Source organism: Myotis davidii, unplaced genomic scaffold (genome assembly GCF_000327345.1).
Source record: "Myotis davidii unplaced genomic scaffold, ASM32734v1 scaffold936, whole genome shotgun sequence".
NCBI lineage: Eukaryota > Metazoa > Chordata > Mammalia > Chiroptera > Vespertilionidae > Myotis > Myotis davidii.
The window spans coordinates 176,641-182,832 of NW_006287077.1; the positions used below are offsets into that span (position 1 = coordinate 176,641).

The 6,192-nt window shown below is 59.1% G+C and overlaps 1 protein-coding gene across 1 annotated transcript in view; it reads left to right on the plus strand.

Annotated features, from left to right (window-relative positions):
- LOC102774464 (zinc finger protein 135) overlaps positions 1–6,192 on the plus strand; it is a 16,072-nt gene that overhangs the window by 4,021 nt on the left and 5,859 nt on the right. The window lies entirely within an intron of this gene.

Genomic DNA, 6,192 nt, shown 5'->3' on the forward strand with positions numbered 1-6,192 from the left:
TGCGGTGGAGGAGCCGCCCGTGGGCGCGTCCGTGGTGTTTGACATCAAGGAGTCCCCGTAGGCGGACGGACACCGCAGTGACCGACCCGGCGCAGAGGCCGCGTGGGGCTGACCACGGGGGAGGGAGGCCTGGGTGCCTCCGCTCTCCGCAGACGCCGGAGCTCGAGGGGCCTCCGCTCTCCCCAGACGCCGGAGTTTGGGGGGCCTCCGGTCTATCGAGCCCTTCGCACCCTTTAAACTCTCATTTTCTGTTGCCTCTGGGACCCTGAAACGGGTTCACAGGTCACGTTAGAAAGCCCACATAGGCCCTTTGTGTACAGGGTGCCATGGGCGATTAAAGCAAAAGTAATTATCATGGAGTAACATGTCCCAGCCGGTGCGGAAGCTCGCGACCGAGCGGCATGCCGGGACCTGGCAGGGCCTGTGGGCGTTGTCCAGTGCCTGGGTCTGAGGTTGGCCAGGAAGCATTGGGGGGCATAAAATTTTGCTGGGTTTTATAACCAATAAGTAAATAAAAATGCCGGATTTTTTTTTTTAATCCTCACCAGAATAATAATAACATTTCCTATGGATTATTTTTTTAGAGAGTGGAAGGGACCGGTGCAGAGAGGAGAGACAGAAACATTGTTGTGTCAGAGACACATGGGTTGGTTGCTCCCACTCGTGCCCCAAAGGGAGCCACAGATTGAATCTGCAAACAAGGTACGTGCCCTTGGCCAGAAATCTAACCCTGGACCCTGCAGTCCACGGGCCAGTGCTCTAACCACTGAGACACCTGCCAGGCGGGAGGTGGATCTTCAGAGAGCTGCTCGCTCTTGGAAAGGTTCTGAGCAAAACAAAATGTCACTGCATTTCTGGGAAGTTCTCAGCGTGCAGGACTAGTGTGTGTGCACCGCGGAGCCGGCGAAGGGTCTCCGTTCACACTCACACAGTGTTTGATACGCACACGCGGGGTCCCGGGGCCAGTCTGCACTCACGGGCTTTAGAGCAGCTTGGCCCCCACCCCATCAGCCACATCAGCCACCCTCCTGCCCAAAGCGGACGGCACAGGAGCCCCGAGATGCCACTGCTCCTGGGAAAGCCAGCGCTGCTCTGAGCCGCAGGTTGGTCCTCCATTGGGGACGTCTGGTTGTCGGGACTGCGGGAGGCAGGGCCACTGCATCTTGTGGGCTCAGGCAGGGATGCTGCTCACCACCCCATATCGTCCCTGCTGCCAAGGGAGAGACACGGCGCCCAGCACCAGCCACCGTTTCCCAAACTGTAAATTGGTTGGTCGGGGCTGTGCTAACAATGTTTTATGTTTGTTTATTTTTTTTTTTTATTGATTTCAGAGGAAGGGAGAGGGAGAGACTGAAACATCGATGAGAGAGAATTCTTTTTTTTTTAATATATTTTATTGATTTCCCACAGAGAGGAGGGGAGAGGGATAGAAAGTCAGAAACATCGATGAGAGAGAAACATCGATCAGCCGCCTCCTGCACACTCCCCACTGGGGATGTGCCCACAACCAAGGTCCATGCCCTTGACCGGAATCGAACCTGGGACCCTTGAGTCCTCAGGCCGACGCTCTGTCCACTGAGGCACACCAGCGAGGGCTCTTCTTCAGTCTATATTCATTCTGGGGCCGGGGGGCGGGGGGGGGCAGATTTTGTCGCCATCTCCAGCCTGCCCATCAGCTGCTCCTCGCTTTGCCTGGTGAAATGCCCGCTGATCTGGCCTCACGCCTCCAGGTGTGCTGGGGCTCCTCGTGAATTGTGTGACCCACCTTGTATGGGGTCTCTGCTGGAGGCCCCAGATGTCGGAGCCAGGTGAGGCCAGACTTCTGAGAACATGGTTTATTTCTGTGTGACGCGGGGCGTGCTCATGTTCATGGTTGCAAACCCTGCCTCGATCCTCTTACTGCTCTCTCATTTTAAACCTGAGCAGAGCCAAGCTGGCCAACTTGGTCCACGCTGTTGTTGGCATAACGAGCACTGTGACAGCCCTGGCTGGTTTAGCCAGCGGTTAGAGCCTTGGCCCGCAGACTGAAGGGTCACGGGTTCGATTCCGGGTCAGGGGCACGTACCTCAGTTGCAGGCTCCCCAGCCCCAGGGGCACGTGCAGGAGGCACCGAACGCTGTATCTCATATCAACCTTCTCTCTCCTCCCACCCACTGTCTAGAAAGTCATGGAAAATCATTCTCGGGTGAGGATTTAAAAAGCACACAGTGTGATCAGGGTGTGATCCTGGGTGTCTCAGGCCAGCGTGCATAAAAACCCAGGATTTCGCCCCGCCGGTGTGGCTCAGTGGTTGAGCATTGAACTGTGAACCAGGAGGTCATGGTTTGATTGCCGGTCGGGGCACATGCCCATGTGGCACACTTGATCCTCAGTGCGGGGCGTGCAGGAGGCAGCCGATCCATGATTCTCATCATTGATGTTTCTCTCTCTCCCTTCTCCTCTCTGAAATCAATAAAAACGTATCTTTAAAGTGGTGACAGGAGAAGGTTTTATCTTGGGTGGTGGGCATACGGTGCAGTATATGGATCTTGTAACAAAAGCCCACACCTGGAACCTATATGATGGTGTTGACCAGTGTCACCCCAATAAACGTAATGAAAACCAAAGCCCAGGGTTTGAGTCTCCCGCTTTCTAACCTAGAGTGGAGCAAAGTGGACGCCCCCATAGACGCGGCGCCCGCCCCGGGCCCGTCAGTCATTTGCTCTGAGACACAGACACGGCCCCCCGTTTGCTGTCCCCCCGCACGGGCATCGCAGTGAAGTTAGCGGCATCCACTCACATCCGGAGAAGGAAGGAAGCAGCCCTGGCCCTGGGGCGGTCGGCACTGCAGCCTGCGGGAGGCACGTGAGGCCGGCGGCGCCCAGAGTCCCGGAAAGACGGCGTCCGGCGCTCATCGCTGGAGGTTCTGCCTGCAGGGCCCCCGCGAAGCCCAGGCCGTGTCCCCGCGCAGCCTCCGTGTCCGCCCTCCGCCCTCCGGGTCACTGCGGGCGGGAGCCTTCCCTCCGCACAGGAAGGCGTGGCCTCGGGAGGAAGGTGGGCCCAGGACTCGGAGCCGCCCGCCGTTACACGGTGACGTCAGAGAGGCTTCAACAGATCGGGGCTCCTTGGGGGCCGCCTCGGGGGACCAGCGCCGCGCGCTCTGCAGCCCCTCCGCCTCCCCCAGCGTCTCGGGAGGCCGTGGCCCCGCCCTTGCATCCAGATCAAGAGACGGGGGGGAGGGCAGGCCAGGAAAGGCCTCCAGCAGATCCCACTGCGTCTCATGGGCCAAGACGGGGCCCCCTCAGGACAGGGGGCTCGGAAAGCTGGTCTTCAGCTTTTCCAGGCTGCATGGTGCAGACCTGCACCCCGAGAAACGGGCGTGGGGAGTAGAGGCCCGGTCCCTGGGTCACTCGCCGCTGCCTCCCCGCCCATCCCCTCATCCCCTGGGTCGTCCAGCCTGCGGCCGGGCCCTCCTACATCCTGGGGTCCTGCCCCTTCCGATCCCTTCCACCGCGAGGGGCTCCTTGTCCTCCCCTCCCCTCTTAAATGTTGGGGGGCGGGGTCCCAGGACAGTGCCCGGGGTCCGTCTTGTGCTCCTCGCCCTCCCCATGTATCCTCTCCGCACCCACAGCTTTGCTGCTCTGTCCCCCTCTGGGCCTCTGGTGCCGAGTTTTAGCTTCCGGCCAGAACAGCAGCAGAGCCGTCCCCTTGCACCAGGGCCCTTTTTCGGGGTCGTCCCCCCACACACACAGGCCCCCCAAGCCAGAAGGTAAATGAGCTTCGGCCTCGGTGGCCTCCTGCTCTGCAGACCTCACCACCTGCACGTCGGCTCTTCCTGCTCCCACTCCCCCACCTCCAGCCCCAGAGGGAAGGGACCACCCTCTGGCAGCGCCTGAACCCCCTCGAGTAGTCCTCTGCTGTGCGGGGTGCAGACTCAGAACGGCTCCACTGGCCGGCGTTCCCGGGAGGGGGACCCCGCTGTGGCTCCGTGTTCTCAGTGGCTCGGGGACTGGCCTGAGGTTGCCCCGTCCCCTCCACCGGGCCCCGAGATGACGGCACCCGAAGGGCTGTGTTTCCACGGTTCAGAGTGGGCGCTGGGCGGGCACCCACCTGCCTCCCAGGCAGCCGAGACCTCTGCAAATGTCCCGTTTCTCATCTCATGTCAACAGTAAAAATGCGGAAGCCACCTTCGCGTCGACCACGGGGAGCCTAGCTGAGTGGCCTGTGGTGTGAAGTGGAAAACTGCCGGCCGTAAAACTGGGGGTGTCGCCTGGCCGGCTTGGCTCAGTGGATAGAGCGTTGGCCTGCGGACTGAAGGGTCCCAGGTTCAATTCCAGCCAAGGGCACATGCCTGGGTTGTGGGCTCGATCCCCAATAGGGGGCGTGAAGGAGGCAGCTGATTAACGATTCTCTCTCATCATTGATGTTTCTATCTCTCCTCCCTTCCTCTCTGAAATCAATAAATATACTTAAAAAAAAACTGGGGGTGTCTCCGTGTACGAGTGTGGGCAGAGCCCCAGAACACGTGGTTAAGTGAGACGGTGGCAGCCGTGTGTGCTGTGTCCCCCTTTTGTGTCTCACACATTCTCTGTGAGAAAGGGTACAACGTACCAGCTGCTCTTGGGCAGGAGAAACGGATGAGCAATAATTTTCACTCTGTATCTTTTCATATTTTGAAAATTTTGAAACATGGAAAAGTACTACCAGTTCAAGAAATAAAAAACTCTCAAAATGAAAGTAAGTTTAATCATTTCTTCCATTGTTTACTGTCTCTCTCTCCCATTAAAACAGTGGTTCTCAACCTTGGCTGCACATTAGAATCACCTGGGAATCTTTTTAAAATCTTGCCCTGGCCGGCTTGGCTCAGTGGATAGAGCGTCGGCCTGCGGACTGAAGGGTCCCAGGTTCGAAAATCCTGATTTCTGGGCCTCATCCCAGGTGATTCTAATGTGCACCAGGTCAGGGTGGCGCAATGCTTGAGCCTGGACCTACGAACCAGGAGGTCAGGGTTCGATTCCTGGTCAGGACACGTGCCCGAGTTGCAGATTCCATCCCCAGTAGGGGGTGTGCAGGAGGCAGCCGATCAATGATTCTCATCATTGATGGTTTCCTCTCCCTTCCTCTCAGAAATCAATAATAGTAATTCTTTTTAAAGCAGCAGCAGCGTGCCGACAGGTGTCCGCACACCTGGCAGCGCAGAGCCGGGGGGGCGGGGGAGGGGGGGCCTCCGGCTGTCACACAGCAGGGAACTCACTTTATATGATGTTCAGAGCGCACCCCCTCCACCCTCCTTGCAGGAAGGGCCGGGAGCTGTCCGAGGTGCTGACACGCCCTGCGGTGGCTGAAAGGGGAATTGGTTGAAATGACTTAATTAAAATGACAAATCGGGTTTCCTGGCCACACCCGGACTCCACGTTCCCGGGCAGACAGTCCATGCGCATTTCCAAAAATGTCAGTGGTCCCAGCGGGCACCGCGCATCCCAGGACGGGGATCGTGCATCCCGAAACAGGGAGCTCGTATTCTGGGACAGAGCCCTTTCCTCTGCCCCGGCCGCTCCTCCCTCTCCTAACCTCAGGGTGGGGCTCAGGACTCTCACCTCAGGGTGGGCCTCAGCAACCGAGGGGGCAGATCTGGGACAGAGGCCCCCGTGGCCACGCTGTTTATCAGCCAAAATCCAGAAAAAGGACGGAGCGGTGACACACAGCTCAGCCTCCAGGTCATGTGCAACCACACGACAGACACGTGGGATCCCTGTACATGGTCCCAGTGAGACACACACACACACACACACACACGATACACACCCCTCACCCCGGCACCCACACCCCTCAACCCAGCACACGCGCATCCTCACCCCCTCGCACCATGCATGGTTCAACCTCCCACGCACGGTCCAGCTGCTAGATCCTGCACTCACCGTCCCGCTGCCCCACCTGGACTACAACTCCCGGCGGGCCTCGGACTGCTGGAGGGCTCCTGCGTGGCACCGTCTACGAACTGTAACCATGGGCGACGCCCGGTCCGTGTGGCGCGGCGCATTCCGGGAGTTGTGGTCCAGGCGGGCTGCGCGGCTCATTCTGAGAGTTGTGGTTCTTGTGAGCTGCGCGGCGCATTCTGGGAGTTGTGGTCCCAGCGGGCTGCGCGGCGCATTCTGGGAGTTGTAGTTCCGGCGTGCCGACGCGCTGGCGGGCTCCTCCGTCGGGCGCCTACGC